Here is an 18496-nt window from a genome sequence, read left to right as displayed (position 1 = left end):
TTCTTGCGATAATTAATTAAAATAGAGTTTTACGTGAAATGACCTAAGTTGAAATTTCAACTTCTTGAAAAAAATTGAAACTCAGGAAATTTGTTGTTCTATCAAGTAGAAATGTGCCCCAAAAAATATTTTTGATTTTTTCGAAAATTTGGAGGGGGTAGAGGGGACGCAGCGCGCCGCAATTTATTCTTTGAAATTTAATAACTCAAAAACAAAAAAAGTGCATTCTGCAAATTTACATGCTGATAGGAAAAAACCTCAGCTTTCGTTTGCAATAATTTATTTTCAAATAAAACGGACCGATTTTTGGAAAATTGAAAATTAAATATTAATTATCAAAAATTAGGATAAATTTTTAAAATATTAAAAAATAAAATTCACCATTGGAAAGAGGACGAAAAAACCTTTTAGAAACAAATTCTAAAAAAATTTTCCCATTACAAGTATGTTTAAAAAAAAATGCACAAAGTAGCCGGTGTTAGCAAAATTGGTCAAATTGACCCCCCTCTACCCCCTACAAATTTTCGAAAAAATCAAAAATATTTTTTGGGGCACATTTCTACTTGATAGAACAACAAATTTCCTGAGTTTCAATTTTTTTCAAGAAGTTGAAATTTCAAATTAGGACATTTCACTTAAAATGCCTTATATCGTTCACCTTATGTTGAATGAACGTGTATTTAAAAAACATTTTGTAAGTTACCTATTTCTTACGTTGGTAAAAAACTCAGGGGTTTTTGGGGTCGCTGATTACGAATCTGAAGTCGGATTTTCAAAATTAAAAATGGCGGACGACAAATTTAAAAAACTATTTGGATTCGCTTGAAACTCGTTACTCAGAGGTTTTTGTGGTCGCTGATTACGAATCTGAAGTCGGATTTTAACCCATTTGGGTGTTCTCCTTTCTGTTCAAGAAAATGGTTTTTTGACGATACAGATAAATTCTTTTGTTTTAAAATCTAAGTAAGATATTTCTTTTTCAGGATGAAGATGTTTGTGCACAATGTACGAATTTGAAATAGAAATATCCATTAAATGGAAGTAAACGTTGTGATACCATTTTATTGTTTTTTAGTTATTGGATAGGAGGATATTTTCTGGTCCATCTTATCAACGCCACCCATGTTATTATTGAATGAGTTAACTACATTAGGTTTATTGATAGATTTTTCAGATCTTGGATCCTTTTTGCCAGTGTCAATCATTTCAGGTAAATAAACAGTTGTTAACATTGTCACCAGTTTTTTGTGTTATTTTTGTAAGGTTGTAAGAATAACATTGGAAAGCTGTATCAGTTATCGATAAACAAAGTTCTCCCCTGACCCTTTAAATCTGCAATGAGCTCTATTACAACTTTGACTGAGACACAAATTCTTTTAATCTGCATAAGAATCTTCTCTATCTTTGCCTGCATAAATTTTTATATTGTATGCGTATCCGCTACTTGATTCGCATATTTCATATAATTTAATGCCAAAGCGAGATCTTTTATTTCTATTGAATTGTTTAAATCTCAAGCGTACTTTCCACAGTAATTGATACTCATCTCTTGATATGTTTTTCCCAGGCTTATAAACAGTTTGAAATTTTTCGATCAAATAATCAACAACTGGTCGAATTTTGCGAAGAACATCATTATCATCATTTTCTGAATTTTCAAACTGAATGCAAGACAGTATAATTCGGAATCTGTTATAAGACATGCACACCTACTGAAAAATAGAGTTTCTAAAGTAGGGTCTTTTGTCCAGTACATTGGCAACGCAGGTTTATTAATTATGACAATAAAAATAATAAGAACATGGAAGACATCCACTGGAACAAATTTTAATTTCCGAGACCATTGTTTTAAACTTCCCTTTGCCTTTAAACTATCTGCTTTAGTCTCTGCATAAATATTTGTTTCCGCACAAATAATATCCATAAAATCCCTATCACAGAATAAATTAAAAATATCCAATCCGGAAGTAGATTGAATGCCATAGTTTTTATCTGTGAAAGGATGTATCGTAAGATTAAAAATCTCATTAATTTAGTAACCCAAAATACCCCTTACTACCAAATTGAGGAAAGATACATTCAGTCGTTTACTTAAACTGTCCATGACATGTATTAACGTTTTTTTCACGACGTGCATACACTTTATCCACACACAAGGGGTTAATTACATTTTATAAATTTTTATAATTGATTTTTGTTTTTACTTTAGATATTTGTCGATTAATAAAATAGAAAATTAAATAAAACTATTTGATGATTATTACAGGAAATAGTAAGCAGATGCATTTATATTCAGTAATAAATTTATATTGCGTGAATAGAATAATTTAAATCCCAATTTGCTATGGATAGCCATCAATATTGACTTCGTTATACTTCGTTTAATATTCAAAAATTTCGAAATTCAACTTTAAAGTAGGGGAGACTGTGGCGAAAGGTTAAATTTTGCATAAATTATTTTTTTTAGACAATATAATACGCTTAGATGCAAATATTTATATATCAATATTGTAGGGCAACTTGTCCTCTACAACTTTCAATAAAAAAGTTTCTGACATAGGTGTATTTTCTGTATTTCTGTATTTTCTGATAGGTGTTAAGTAGTAGATAAGTTAAAGTATACGTAAACAAGTAATTTAGTAAATAAAAGATCTGTGTTTATTTAACAAAAGATTTAGAACAGTTAAAAAGTTAATAAACTAATATTTCAAAAAAAAAATTTGGTTTATTTCACGTGAGCGGTCTTGTTTTTTGACAAGGGGTCGTCCATAAATTACGTAAGACATTTTGGGGGGAGAGGGTGGGTCTGCTAAATCTTACGAACCATAGAAAAAATGGCGCTAATGTATGCAAAAAAAACTTACGAAGGGGGGTGGGTGGTCAAATTTTCCAAAAAAGTGACTTACGTAATTTATGGACGGCCCCCAAAGTACTTTCCTAATGTCAAATAAATAATTTTTAAACAAATAAACCCAAACAACGAAAAATGTAAAAAATATTTTTAACAACATGTAAAAATACATTTAACTTTTCGCCCCAGGGTGCATTTCTGGCTTTAACAACAAATATAAAAAATCTGACTAAAGATATTTACCAAATACCTTTAGGTATCTCTTCAGGGGACCCAAATAAGGAACCAGAAAAATCGCGATAAGAATAAATTCAAAAAATAGACTAAAAGTTCATATTTTCTTTTACGAAAAAATTTTCAAAAGTAGGGTGAAAAAAAATTTAAATATATGGACACCACAAAAATGAACAGAATGTCACATAACTCCGGACATTTATTTAGGGTGATAACACCCTTCTATAATTAAAATTGTAATGCTCTAACTATTTCCGTTCAAAAGATAATGAATTTTAACTGTTTTGACAGTTTAACCTTCCGCCCCAGTCTCCCCTACATTTAGGGCTGATTCCATCAACCTTAGGGTGACCAGATACCTAGCACTAGAAACCAGGACACCCTCCTGTCTTTTAGTTTGGCGGGTAATTCAAGTTTAAGAAAGGACACTGAACTGTTAAATGAAAATAAATTCGACTTTTAAAGTATTTTTTACATTTATATGGGGCGTTTCATATGAAAACAACATATGTGACGCTCCACGAGAAAAGGGACCTTATGACAAGAGTAAATAAGGTTCCTTTTCTCGTGGAGCGTCACATATGATGTCTCAGATTTTTCTCATATTATCAGAATTGAGAGTGATTATGGTCCTAATGAAGTATACTAAGTAACAATAAAAAATTATTTTTATTTTTCTAGATATTTGCATTAAAAAATTTTTGTAAAATTTTTTATTTTGAAAATAACTTTTTCTTGCTTTGAGTTACAAAAAATTGTTTTTAACATTTTTTGTGCTCAAAATACTAAACTTTTAGAAAAAAATGACTAAAAATAAAAATTATGAATTTTAGGTTAATTTGTTTAAACAATAAAATTTGTTTTTAGTATTTAAACCCTTTCTCCTTGTTTCTCAGGTCTGAAGAAAATCATGAATAATGTTGATAATATAATAAAACTTTCGTGAATTTTTTAGCTTGGCGTTATTTTTTGTTTCTGAGAAAAAAATTCCTAAAGATTACAGTGCAAGCTCTCCGCTCAGCGAAGAGCTGTCCGCCAGGTGTAAAAAAGCGCCAATGTTGGAGTTATTATTGAATAAGGAAAGAAATGTTAATTTGTACATTTAATATATTTTAAATATTTAATAATTTAACAAAACACGGTATGCTGCCCCCGAAAATTCAAGAAGACCAACGAGTGATTTTATTTTAAATTCAAAAGATTTTTTTAATGTCGTTAGCAGAGGAATACCAATAATAAAATTTAAACATTGTAGTAAGGAAGAACTCAAAAAATTGAACATAATTTAGTTGATCGATTCCAATAGGATCGTTTATACACGGAGAAACATGAATTATACAATTACGATTATAGAAAAAGAAGATCATACTGAATATTATCTGATTAATACTCATTATAATCTATTATCAACCTTTCAATGTTTGCAATTGTTAATTGTAACCATTTTTCATTCCTAATTAAAAAATGTTTTATTTTAATTATTACAGAGATTATTATATTTTTAACCTTTTTTAAAATAAGTGTTTTTATTCTTTGTAAAATATTAATTTTGTGTCGAATAAGAATAATAATTTTTTGCATTATTGGGTTAACGTACTGATTAGTAAAAATTGCATTTTTTTAAAATAACCTAAAGAAAACCAATTATATTGATACCAGTTATACTGTTAAATAAAATCAGTTCGAAGCATCCTTTCGTTTCCTGTTATTTTTTATTCCTTTAATATTTAGGAATGTAAATAAATTACAGTTAAAAATTATATGAAATTATTTCACGTTTTTGAAAGTAATGAGATGGTTGAACCTAACAGGGAAGAGAAAGGCAGAGGTCTTCTTTTTTCGAACATTTAAATATATTTTTTGTTAAATTAGTAAATATTTAAAATATATTAAATGTGCAAATTAACATTTCTTTCCTTATTCAATAATAACTCCAACATTGGCGCCTTTTCACACCTGCCGGACAGCTTTAGGAATTTTTTTCTCAAAAACAAAAAATAACGCCAAGCTAAAAATTTCAGGAAAGTTTGATTATATTATCAACATTATTCATGATTTTTTCAGACCTGAGAAACAGGGAGAAAGGGTTTAAATACTAAAAACAAATTTTATTGTTTAAACAAATTAACCTAAAATTCATAATTATTATTATTAGTAATTTTTTCTGAAAGATTAGTATTTTGAGCACAAAAAATGTTCAAAACAGTTTTTTGTAACTCAAAGCAAGAAAAAGTTATTTTCAAAATGAAAAAATTTTACAAAAATTTTTTAATGAAAATATCTAGAAAAATAAAAATAATTTTTTATTGTTACTTAGGAAAACTTCATTAGGACCCTAATCACTCTCAATTCTCATAATATGGGAAAAATCTTAGACATTAAATTGATAGGTAAAATAACTTTTTACACGAATACATTCGGACAAGTGGTTTTTAATATAAAATGCTCCAACGTTTCGAAATCAATACGATTTCCTCATCAGGGAGTCTACAAAATAATACAAAAAACAAAAATATAAAATAAAAATAAGAAGACATTAAATGAGGAGTAAGCGGCCAAAAGTGGATAAGTCCATTTTTTACTATTTTGAGAAATTTAAACAAATGCAATTCGACACATAACCAAAGTTAATTTCAAAATATAAAAAATATGTACTGAATTATTTATATCAGAATAATTTTTTGGACTCAGAAATCTCATTATTAATTAAAGTGAATTATAAATAAAAAATTTATAATTTTTGGCATTTCTTTAGATAAAAAAACTAAAATTTTAAATCTTGTTCGTTAAGTACAAATATTTTTAAATTAATATAATTCTTTACTAACAATTTTTTTTCTTAATGCAACAGTGATTATTTAGAAATTCAATTAATTATCATTCTCGAAAAGTGTTAAGTAAAAATTTTTTAAAAAATGGACTTATCAACTTTTGGCCGCTTGCTCCTCAAATAATAATTTATAAACATTAAAAACAATAAATAAAAAGAAAAAAAACAAAAAAGAAAGAAATACACGAAGACTTAAAATGATAATTTAACAGAACATAAATAAATAAAACAAAATTAATATATAGAACAAAAATAAAAAATTAACAAACAAAAAAAAAGTAAATAAATAAAATAAAACAATAATTAAAATGAACATAAAAGTCACTATAAAGAAAACAATAAAAATATCTTACCAATAAAATGTTTTATATTACACGTCAAAAGAATTAAAGGATTTTTAATCCGAAAATTGGAATGTAACATTTGGAGTTAGTAACTGAAATTTATAGAAAATATTAATTAATAAAAATGTTAATGTTAATGGGAATTTAAGTTAATTAATAAATAAAAAGTTGAAGAAAAATAAAATAAAAAAGGATAGTTAAATTAAAAGATAAAAATTAAATAAAAAAATCATAAATAAACAATTATAGTAAAATAAGAACAACCTTGGAGTGCGGAGTCCAAGGTATCTGTAGGCAGATTTCCCAAAATCCCCTAAGCAAAAAAAAAAAAAAAAACTCCAAACGTCAACGATTCCATACAAAGGTTAATGAGAGAATATAAGAACAGAAACAAAAATAAAAATAATAATAATAAGAAATAGAGAAAGGCAAATGAGAACTTTCTTATGTTAAATTATCTGTTGAGAGGTTCAGAATCATTTCATACGATTTATCAAAATTGTCTAAATCATTAATTTTATTTAAACTATTTTCACCTTCCTTTTTTATAAAAAACATTTCTGCAAAAAGTCTTTTTCCCAGATTGGGTTCAATATGTAAAACTTCAAATTCATCCCACTTTATAAAATGTAAAAAACTGTCATTTTTTAAACTTGTCAAATAAATACTAACTACGTTATGATATTTCTTATCTAAATTAATGTTTTTAATATGTTCCTGTCTACGAATACGTAGTGGTCTCTTTGTCTGTCCTATATACGATCTGAGACATCATATGTCCTTTTCATATGAAACGCCCATATACATTGAATATTATGCCATATACATATATAATTAAGAATTATATTTTTCTGATGCACCAATATTTCTTACAAGTGGTAAATTTTCTAGACGCATTAAATAATTTTTAAAATTTTCACAAGAAAAATCAGAAAAATTAAATTGTACCATCATCAAATGACGAGTATTTTCAACAGTGAACCGGTTTCGTTCATTTGCCGACTGACTGTTTATTAGTGAAAAAAATCCTTTCACAATTTGCAATGTGAGCAGAAATTGCGAAAAATGTTTAGTCCATTTTGTCCGATATTCCAAAGTGTGTTCATAAACAATTAGAACTCTAGCCTTAAAGACATCACAGATGTTTTCTTTTGCATCATGTTGAAGTCTTATTAAAATGGTTTTTACACTTAAAGATACAAATTTTGAATTATCCTTTCACGAATTTTATTTTCATTGAAGGTCGCGATATCAATAGAAAGTATGATTTTAAAGCTTCAAACATTTGTAAAGGCTATGAACAGATGGAAACAAACTCATCCAACGTGTTTTAACGTGACGTAAAAGATTGAGGCGTTCAATATCAACAAATTCATAAAATTCTTTCAATTCATTTGTTCGGATAGTATAAATAGAGAATTAATTGAAAATTTTTTGCACGAGAGAATCAATATCAAACAAACCGAACTGATCTAACCCGGCTTGTACGAAATTATGCAAAATATGAGCTAGACACCCAATCCCTATTAAATGAGGATTTAACTTTTTTTTAGGAAATAAAAAACATTTTGCTCGTCACCACGTTTTAGACCTCCGAAGTTTGTATTAGTATTATCGGCAACGAAAGCATTTACTTTATTCGACAATTTTAACTTATGTAAAATGTTCATAAGTAATGAAGAAATTGTGACTGCTTTTTCATTTTTAGTTTTGTTTAAATCTATTATTCGCACTTAACGGTGTTGCGCAATTTCAAACAGTGGTCGGCTTTTAAAAATGTCTGCTTGAACGTAAACATAATTTGAAAAGGATTTTTCTCCCAATTTGGACAATTATTGCAAAATAGGGAAAAATACCAGTTATCCTGAAATTTTGTTCTTTCATTTGTGTACAAGAAATTAAAAATCCAATATAATACACGACGTCAGGAAGTAAAATGAGAAAATTAGATGTGCCCATTAGGTGCTGCCCTCTGGTGTCAATTTTATGTATCGCGCATTTGTTTAACTTTTTCCTATTTTACTTCTTGTCGTTGTAAATCTAAATAAATCTTTTACTTCTTGCGCGCAAATGAAAGATAAAATATTCAGAATATCTTGTATTTTCTCCGATTTTCTTAATAACTACCCGAATTGGGAGAAAAATCATTTTCAAATCAAGTATACATTTGACCAGCCATTTTTAAAAGGCGATCACTGCGGAACACCATTAAACTCCTAATTGTACATAAAAAAAAACTGAATAACGATAAGAAATAATTTAATATCTCCATGATTGCTTGCATCAGTATTTACTCCAATAAATGGAATTTCGAGTAATTCGTTTATCACTTTCTCAATAGAATGAGGTGACAATACTTTATTTACAATCGCTTCTGTTTTTGTGAGAGCGCATTATATTTTTGTCGCTATATTAGAGTCTTCAAAAAGTGCACGCAAAAGGAACGAAGTGCAATTTATCGACCGATAAGACATATGATGTTTTACAATGTGAAATGCGAGTACTTCTTCAGCGAACATTACTTTCACTCCAAGTGTGGAGTTTTTCTTAACGCCAAAATCGTCAATAGATTTTGATGTGGAAATAGACCTGATAATTCGTTTGTGCTTTTCGGAGAAAAGAAGACACAGAAGACTACAATTTAAATCAAGAAAGGGAAGAAGTAATGTCAATAGATGGAGAAGGAATGTATTTACTTTCATCGTCAGAGAATAATGACGATATTGATGACAGTAATGACGATAATGGTGGTTACGATGAATGTCCAAGAAGAGCGCTTTTCTAATGCATTGGAAATAATTTAAGAATGAACACTGACCTTCAAAACAACATTAATATTAAAGCAATAGATCATCTTTTAATTGCTTTGGCACAAAATGTAGCTCACAAGCAGACTTATAAAATTCTGATTTCGCAATTGTGCTAGTTTAAGAAAAGGTACATTAAGATTAACCTTTCTTGAACGAATGTCTGCGACTAGCAAAAAGCTGGCTGGATACCAGAGGTCTTGAAATGGCCCTGGAAAAGACCGAGGCACTGCTGGCCACAGACAGACGTGGTTATGAGCTCCCACGAATCGTGATAGACGGATTCGAGGTCAAGTGGAGTAAGCAAATTAAATATCTTGACCAGGGTGTCTAGCGAAATATGATTTTCAAATTCCCGGCAAATTCCCGGATCTTAAATCAAATTTTTCCCGGATTTATTTTTTTAATGATTAATAGCTATACTATTAAAATATTAATCGGATAATAATAAATATTAAGCAGATCGGTTTTAAAAAGTCAATATACGTCTTTATTATTTATAAACTTACATAACAGACAGATAGATTTAAGATTATATTCTAGATTTAAGATTTTAAAAGTTAACACAACAATTATATAATTATTAATATTATATATAAGAGTAGAGTAGTATCACATGAATAGGACAATTTTCCTATTTAATACTGTTTTTCAATCTTGTAAAATTGCGTTTAGTTCCTTGATTTTTTCATTAAAGTAATCGGTTTGATTATTTGTATCACATACAAGTTTCGATTTTTGAGCGGTAATTTCTTGCAATTCTTTGGCAGCTTTCTTTTTTACCTCGTTAATCTTTTCTTTTTCTTTCAATTTTTTGGCTCTTCGACTTAAGTCCTCTCTGTACAATGAATGTGCATTACGCGCGGCGTGAATCATACTTTTATCAATAACGAAAGATTGCAAGTTATCTACTGAATCGAACACAATACGTTGAGCTACCAAACTTTTTTCTTGCAAATTTTCAACTAAACATTCTTTGTTGATTGAGAAACCCCTTTCCAAAGCTGCGTTGCCGTGAGAAATAATCAAAATGATTTTTACATAGTAAAGCACACTTGAAGACGGAGTGTGAGCTTGTAATAAGTCAACTCAAAATTTGTCTAAACGAAATTCATTTTTTTTAAACGTTTTAAGACTTTCTCGAACTCGAGATGATGTGGATAATGCTTGGAATTCGTTTTTTACATTTTCAGCCATTGTAGGAGAAATCCATTTGTTTTCTATTAGAACATCCAAACAACTTGTTAATCTACGAAGTGCAGTTCTGGGATGATCATAAATGAAAGTTGGATCTAGACAAGAAACGTACTTTGTAAGCGGGAAATTTAAAGGCGATCTCTCTTTCATTTTTTTCAGAATAGTTACTAAAATGCTTTGGCATTCTTTACGAAAAATCAGATTATCCAAATCATTCAAGTTCGAAGCTTTCTTAAGAGCATCTCTTGTCGCGAAACCTAAATCGATGTTTTTTACATTTATAAAATTCTCTTTTTTCGAAAAATCCAAATTTGCAAGTGAACAGTTTTCTAGTATTTCCGATTTGATAACACGAGATGACAAATTTTTAAATAATTCGCTCAGATCATTATAGAGAAACGGAATCATAGGACTATCATTCTGAAAAGCTGTAAGAAAAGGTTCCATTTGAGTTGTCAAAAACTTAAAAAACGCTAATTTTGGTCCAAGGAGTTTGTCCTCTACAGCTGCGTCAATAGTCATAAAGTTTTTGTTCCCCAGAACTTTTAACAGAGACTGCTTCCACATCGTATCGTCTTTTTCTTCTTCTTCTTCTTCAAGTCTTTTCTCCCTTTTCTCCTTCTTTTGTCGCCTTTCTGCTGTTTTCAACTCTTGCTGTTTTTTTATCTCTTTTATAAAGTCAACGTATTTTTTTAAAGAGTCTAACATTTTGAGGACTCGTTCACAAACGTTTCCATTTTCAATCCAACGAACGTCACAAAATTTTAAGGGAAAGACACAGGACTCTGTGATTTTTGTGTAGTCTTGACGTCGAGCAGGACAATCTTTAAAAAAGTAGTAAAGTGCACGAAATAGTTCCAATAATTGCCAATTCGTAACATTCATTCCAGCCTTTAATGCTCCATGAGTTGTATGAAGACCGCAGCTACCCATGTTCAAAGGTAAAGGATTATCACTCGAAGTTTCTTTCAATTCTAGACGTAAATCGTTAACCATCTTGAAATTGACGTTTGGACCATCCATTCCAATCTGGATAACTTTGCTCACGTTGCTTTCCTTTATAGCTGTTTTTAGTCCATTAAGAAGGTCCTTGGCTCGTGTATGACCTAAGAATACAGAATCATAATACTTAGTAACGACTTCATTTTTTTCATTACACCAGAACCTTACTGACAAATCCATCTGTTGACGCTGAGCAATTTTGTTCAAACATTCGTCGAATCCAACAACTATATGTAAACATTTATCGACAGTTGATTCGAGTTTCTTCTTAAAATGAGGTGCAATACCATATACAGTAGTATATTTCACCTTATCCTTCTGTAGCTGCATTTTTTTTGATACTTTGCTATCGGGGAAAATACTCGGAAAAAGAGTTACTAAATCGCCAATGCTTCGCAGAGAAGTATGATAAACGACGGAATAAAGACACATCATAATTTCTGCTTTCGTGACTTTTTCCTTGATTAGAAACTCTTGCATTACAGCTTCTGAACCTTGACGTTTGGAAGTCTTGTGAACACTGTCGAATAAAGCTTGATCCAAACTGTCAGGTTGGCCTTCCGTTGATTCTTTTTCTAAAGAAAACGATTATTCGTAATAAATAATTTTGAAAAATTCGTAATAGTTATGGGAAAACTGATAACTGGATATTTTTAGAATAAACTTTTAAATACCCAAATAGCACGTAAGCTTGCAGAAAGCTTACCCTGAAAAATTGTCAAGCTCGCCTAGGATAGCAAAATATTTACTGTACAGCAAGCCTTTCGTGAAACCTTGTTGTTAGCTTACCATAATAGGTCCCTCCAAGCTTGACAAGAAAGATTGCTGCAAGCCTCGTGCTTTCTGAGTAACTACATTTTTAAATTAGAGAAAAATGGTTTCAATAAAAAATTAATAACTTTTAAAATATAATAAAGAGTTCAGAAAAATAGTAAGTGTTTAATTGAAATAAAATAAAATAAAATAGTAGTATTATTAACAAGAATGAAATATTAATTAATTAATTAATTAAAAATTGTAATATAACTATCATTAGTAATATTAATATTGTAACTTATATTTATATCCAAATATATAATTTAATTTACATTTATATTATATAAATGCAGATAAAAGCTATTAAAATTAAAGTTTGTTCTAAAAGAATCAACATTAATAAGAAAAGCATTTGAGACTTTGTAAAATTAAATTTGATAGTTTGTTTACAAATAAAAACTAACCGATGACTTCTACATGTGATGATGATTGAGTCGAGGGTAAACTGCTTGTGTTTTCGCCTACAATTGTAGGTTGAGGTAATAATAATTTAGATATTGGCAGTGTTTGTTGTCGGATTTTTTCTGCCTGCAGATGCTTTTTTCCATTTGCATGACTGATAAGTGCAGTGCGGCCCATTGAATCAATCTTAAAACTTCTTTGACACAACTTACATCGAGCATTTGTTCGACATGACGGATCTGCCTCAACCCACGGAAACTCTGGTTCATACTTTAAAGCAGAATACGAAACGTGGCTATTCGTAATTGAACTCATTTGAAAATTACTGTTGAATAACCTACACAGGAGCGAGAAATAAACAGGAAAATAATTAATTACTTTTCTAGTCGAGCAATCAAATATGGTATTGAAAATTTGAATTTACTTTTATAAAACATTAAGCATTAAACTTTTTACTACTTTCGCAATTGAACTTTTAGAAAAGAAAAAGAAATGATTAATATTTATTGCTTATTAAAAAAGAAAAATAGAAAATTCTAAAAGAATGACAACTAAAAGATTGTATAAATTATATTCAAATAGATCTTTTTTTTTTGAAAAATATTCAGTTTGCATTTTAAAGAAGCGAACTAGCAAACGGTACTTACCTTTTGTCGGCACATTAAATTTTATTAATATACAGTTGGACTTCGTTGACAAATAAAAACAACACACAAATTTTGTCACATTTTACGAAAATAAGATTCACACAGCAGCTCAGGTTTAAGCACGTTTATTTCACCGGCACCCTCAACAATAACAAGTTGCTTGCGCATACGCGAAGAAAAGCAGAAATGAATCGTTCCGAGTACCCACGAAGTACGTAGATCGTATTCCGACGACTATAGTTCTAATTTCGCGCCAACTTTTGAAAATTGTTGAAGAAGAAGAAGACTTAAATATAAATTTTCTGTACATTTTAATGATGTAGTTGGAATTTTTAGAAATTCCCGGATGTTTTTGAAAATTCCCGGCAAATTCCCGGATTTTTCCCGGTCAAAATAAATTCCCGGCAAATTCCCGGATTTCCCGAGTCGCTAGACACCCTGATAATACACACCAAGATTCTTGGTGTGGAGTTGGATGGAAGGTTAAACTTCCACCACCACATGGCTACGGCGTCAAATAAGGCGATCGAGTGTGCGGCTAATCTTTCACGGTTAATGCCAAATGTAGGCGGACCCCGTGAACACAAACGGAGACTAGTGGCAAGTGTCGCCCACGCTAAAATGCTCTATGCAGCACCAGCGTGGGCCCCATCCCTGAGGTGCAAAAGATGTGTGACCATCTGTGAAAAGATACTGTCGGCGCAGAGATCGATAACAACGCGTATCATCTCTGCATATAAGACGCCAGATCTTTTGGCGAGGGAAAGGGAAGAAATGTTTCTCTTTTCTAAAGAAAGAAGTTCCTTAGATGAGGAAATAAGACCAAGCAAGGGCCTGATCCGCAAAGAAGCGAGGCACAGGCTCATAGAAAGATGGCAAGAAAGATGGGATGGTGAGGAAAAAGGTCGATGGACTTATCGCCTTATCCCGGCACTCGCCACCTGGATAAATAGGAAACACGGTCAGGTTTCCTATTATTTGACTCAGGCGCTCACAGGTCACGGGTGTTTTAACTCGTACCTGTGTCGCTTTAAATTACGCGAGGACGAGGTGTGTGCATATTGCCAGTTCCCTGAGGACAACGCGGAGCACACCCTCTTCTCAAGCAGAAAATGGGACTTGGAGAGGCGGGCCATGTTCGAAGGTGTAAATAGTCAAGTTACACCGGAGAACATGGTATCGCTGATGACCCAGTCGGAAGAGAATTGGCGGCAAGTCGAGAAATTCATAATCTCGGTTATGTCGAGGAAGGATCTCGACGGCCGCCAAAAAGCGTAATTTAAACAGCTTTTAATTTTGTACGTTTGTTTTTTATTAATTTATTTTGTGATTTATTTGTCCTTATACATTTTTTAATTGTTTGTGTTTTTTATTCATCTTTGTACAGTTTTATGTTTTCAATATTTTATACGCGTTTATTTTTTCTTTTTTTTTATATATCCGTTTGTAATTTTATCTTTTGACTTTTTACACTTTTTAGAATTTGCTTTTTTATTGTTGTGCTGTAAATTCCGCTTATACTTTGAAATAGTTAAAAATTTTTTTTTTTTAACTATGGACGCAGGTTAACCGCAGAGAAAAGCAGAAGGTCGCATTAGCGACAGAGTTGGAGCGCCACCCTCGAAGTCTAAAGTCTTACGATAGTTCCGAGGGAGGGTAAAGGGCTCCAGAAGAAGGGTTACGGGTTTTAGTGGGTCGGGCTGGCAGTAGGTCGCCAGTTTATTAAATTTACTATTTTATATATTTATTTTTCTTTTTTTATCTCCTTTTGTTTTATCACACCAACCCCACATAACCTTGGAGTGCGGAATCCAAGGTATCTGTAGGCAGATTTCCCAAAAGTCCCTAAGCAAAAAAAAAAAAAAGATTAACCTTTCTACGACAAAAAAGCAATTATGGAAAGTTATGAATCGTGATAAATCCAACTTAGACTATTTAGTATATTACACATTGTGTAAATAAAAAGTTGGCGTTGGGAAAGTTCCAACACAGATATGTTTGTGTGGTAAATGCGGACCTTATAAAGATGAAAAACATTTGGGAACTTTTATTCTTATCCGCCTAAAACCTCAATAACGAAATTTATTGAAAGTGACAAATATCGCTAAGTACTTACGCTATAAGCATGAGAATTTAAAAATTACCCAGGAAAATAAAGAGTATATATATATTGTAGGCAAGTAGTTCAATTCATAGAAATTATGCTAAATTTTGGCAAATAGAAAAATGGATATGTGGAAGATGTGCACTGAGAGAAAAAAACCGCCAAAGTGGCGCCGTTTACTCATACAAATTTGGCAGTGTTGAGCAGTGTTGAGAAACACTATGGCATGCTAAAATGACTGTGTGAACACTGCAGTTTTAGCATGACTTTCCTGATACTTCTACAGTTTTATAATGCTAAAACTGCAGTGTTCCTATGCTAAAACAGCAGTTTTCGCTTGGCGGTGCAACTCCTGCTAAAATAGCATCACTTTACCGCTGAAACAGCGGCTTTTTTCTCTCAGTGTGTATTCTTCTATTTACCTTGAGTTGTTTTTTATTCACTCTAGGCAAATAGAAAAATAAATATCTTCCACATGTCTATTCTTCTATTTGCCAAAATTTAGCTTAATTCCTAGGCATTAAGCTACTTGCCTAATTTCTCTACTTGTCGGAAAAAGCAAACAAGAAATCACTTCTCTTTTGAGATTAATATACACGAATTTCCCCCTTAGAGACAAGAAATCGTGCTTTTTTCAACGTCTATTAGCACTTTTTCAAATAGCATATCTAAATGATCATGTCTCAATGATTCTTGCCTGACAAATTGTAATTTATTTAACTTGTGCAATTTCATTTACAGAATATTTAGGATATTCGCGTTTTTCATGAGATTACACCACTCTGCTTGGCTAAAAATTGATTGATTTTTCGCAGCATTTTCAATAACAAGATGCATGGAATCTCCACTTGTTTTCGTATATCCTTTTACCAAGTATCTGAATGTCAAACACTGTTATTTTTAATTTACATTAAGGAAAAATAAATATAAATAAATTTATTGTTAAAAATATATGTAGTGACCTACATTTCTTTTCCAATTATTTTTATTATTTATTTATTAGTTTAAAAAATGTATTATTTTTTATGTTAGAATTTTATTATTTAATAATATAATATATAATAATAATAAAAATAATAAAAATAATAATAATAAAAAATTTAATATTTTATTATTTATTATTTTATTATTATTTGTAATTTATTCTTATGTTTAATTATATTAATTGTAGTTTTTATATGACATAAAATTAATTTTATAAAATATACCGATGGGTAATGATAATTTTAAAATCACTATCTGCTTTCAAGTACATTGTGTACAAAATGTTTTTTCTATTTTGTCCAGTGCAGTTGTCGCTAAAAAGTTTAGATTTCTTTGACAGCTAGTCGATTATATCTTGTCACATGTTTCATTCCACACAATGCATTTACCTTCTTTGGGAACCAAATCAAAAATTGTGAAATTATAAATAGAAAGTTTTCCTTTGTAGTCCATGACTGATATTTCAGATAATCAAAGGAGGCGCATAAAATTCAAGAATCTTTTTCTGCTAATTCTTTATCATCTTTCATTAATTGACAAGCTAATTATTTATTGTTTAGATAGATTTCATGATCGTCTGTATATTTTTGGATCTGCCGTTCATCTTTTAATAAATTTTTAAATGAAGCACATTGGACGCATTGACCTTTTTTAGGTCGATAAATAATTAAATTGTATTCATTATTAAAAATGTGCTGATATCGATATATATTGAAGCGATATTCTTTTGGTTATTATCTGACATAAATGTTTTATAAAGCGAATATATTTTCTGAATGCTTAGAGTTTCATCAAAATACTCTCTACTTGAGTTGGACCTACAAATAACGAGACTCAATCCTCTCGAATAAATTAATGTGTTGCTAAATAGATTTATCAACTGCCTCTATTATTTTTCTTGGTTTACTTAACCTAATTAAAACAATGTAACTCAGTAAAACAAGAACCATAAAAAAGTATTGAAATTTGTGGAAGAAGAAACATTTTTTGAAAATAATTAGTAAAACATCGTAAGAAGTATACTTAATATGCATAAGTCTTCAATAAAGTTAAAGAACCTTTCATTTTGCTTCCTTATGAGGAAGCTTTGCATTAGTGACGATTTTCAATTTTTCAAAAGAAGGTTATATAAACTCATTTTCATCTAGAACATATGTATATTCAATTATGAACAAATGTCAAGACGTATGTGTGTGTGTATGTCACAAAAATTGTGTACAAATTATCTCATACAAATTTTGCTGGATTGTCCTGAAATTTTGCAGGTTTATTGCAGTCATTAGTACCTAAAATCTGACACAAAGATTTTCAAAAATATCTACAAAATTTTTTTTTATACAATTTTTTTAAAATTCAGAAAAAATTTTTTTTTGTATTTTTGGAAATAATTTTTTTTTTGTTAATATTTTCATTAATTATTCTCAAAATTACATCCCTGACAAGAAAACGAATCGATTGATGTATACAAAGTATATATTTTATCAAAATTTATAAAATTAATAAATATTTTTCTTTTTCACAAAAAATTCAAATTTTGTATTTTTTTCATAATTAATTTAATATTAATATTTTGAAATAATTATTCTACCATAAAACAGAAGCAATTGGCAAATGAAAGTGTAAATTTCACCAAATATTTATACAACATCTTATAAATGATTAATATAATTTTATTTTTAACAAATCTTCTGGACGAACCCTTTTGTACACAGTTTTTCAAAAGTTTGCAAAACCGCAATTTTTATATATTGAGGTAGCTAAATGGTCATGAAATGAACAACTTGTTTATAGTTATAATTTCAATGCTTTACATGAATTTTTTTATTTTATCAAAAGTTACAGTGTCAAAATTTTAGAAAAAATCTTGAAATTTATTTTTATTTTTATGGATTCTTTTACTTAAAATAGTAGGGTGTTGTGGGGTGATGTGCAACGTTTTTTTTCGTTGAACAAAAAACATGTCAAATAATTAAATTTTTAAATATTTTAAAATTGAATGATTTAGAGGCATTATAATAGAATATTTCTGCATTATTAGATTTTCAGAATTTTAAAATTTTCCAACAAATTTTTCGCTTTTTCAAAAACGTCCGTTTTTGCATTTACCAAAAAAGTTGGGATGATGTGTAACACCAGTAAAATTCAGCATAGATATCGATGAAAATCTCTTTAATTATTAATTTTAGGCTTTTTCAATGCAAACTAATCGAAGTCTGCCAAAAAAAATTTACTAAGTTACAGTTAACCTCTGAAAACTGGAGATATCACCAAAGAAAAA

At 29.9% G+C, this 18496-nt stretch overlaps 1 protein-coding gene across 2 annotated transcripts in view; it reads right to left on the bottom strand.

Annotated features, from left to right (window-relative positions):
* LOC122510074 overlaps positions 1–18496 on the bottom strand; it is a 29227-nt gene that overhangs the window by 10287 nt on the left and 444 nt on the right. The window lies entirely within an intron of this gene.

Source organism: Leptopilina heterotoma, unplaced genomic scaffold (genome assembly GCF_015476425.1).
Source record: "Leptopilina heterotoma isolate Lh14 unplaced genomic scaffold, ASM1547642v1 Lhet_66, whole genome shotgun sequence".
In the NCBI taxonomy this organism is placed as follows: Eukaryota; Metazoa; Arthropoda; class Insecta; order Hymenoptera; family Figitidae; genus Leptopilina; species Leptopilina heterotoma.
The sequence above is the reverse complement of the archived record's forward strand: the minus strand, read 5'-3'. Positions and strand labels throughout refer to the sequence as shown.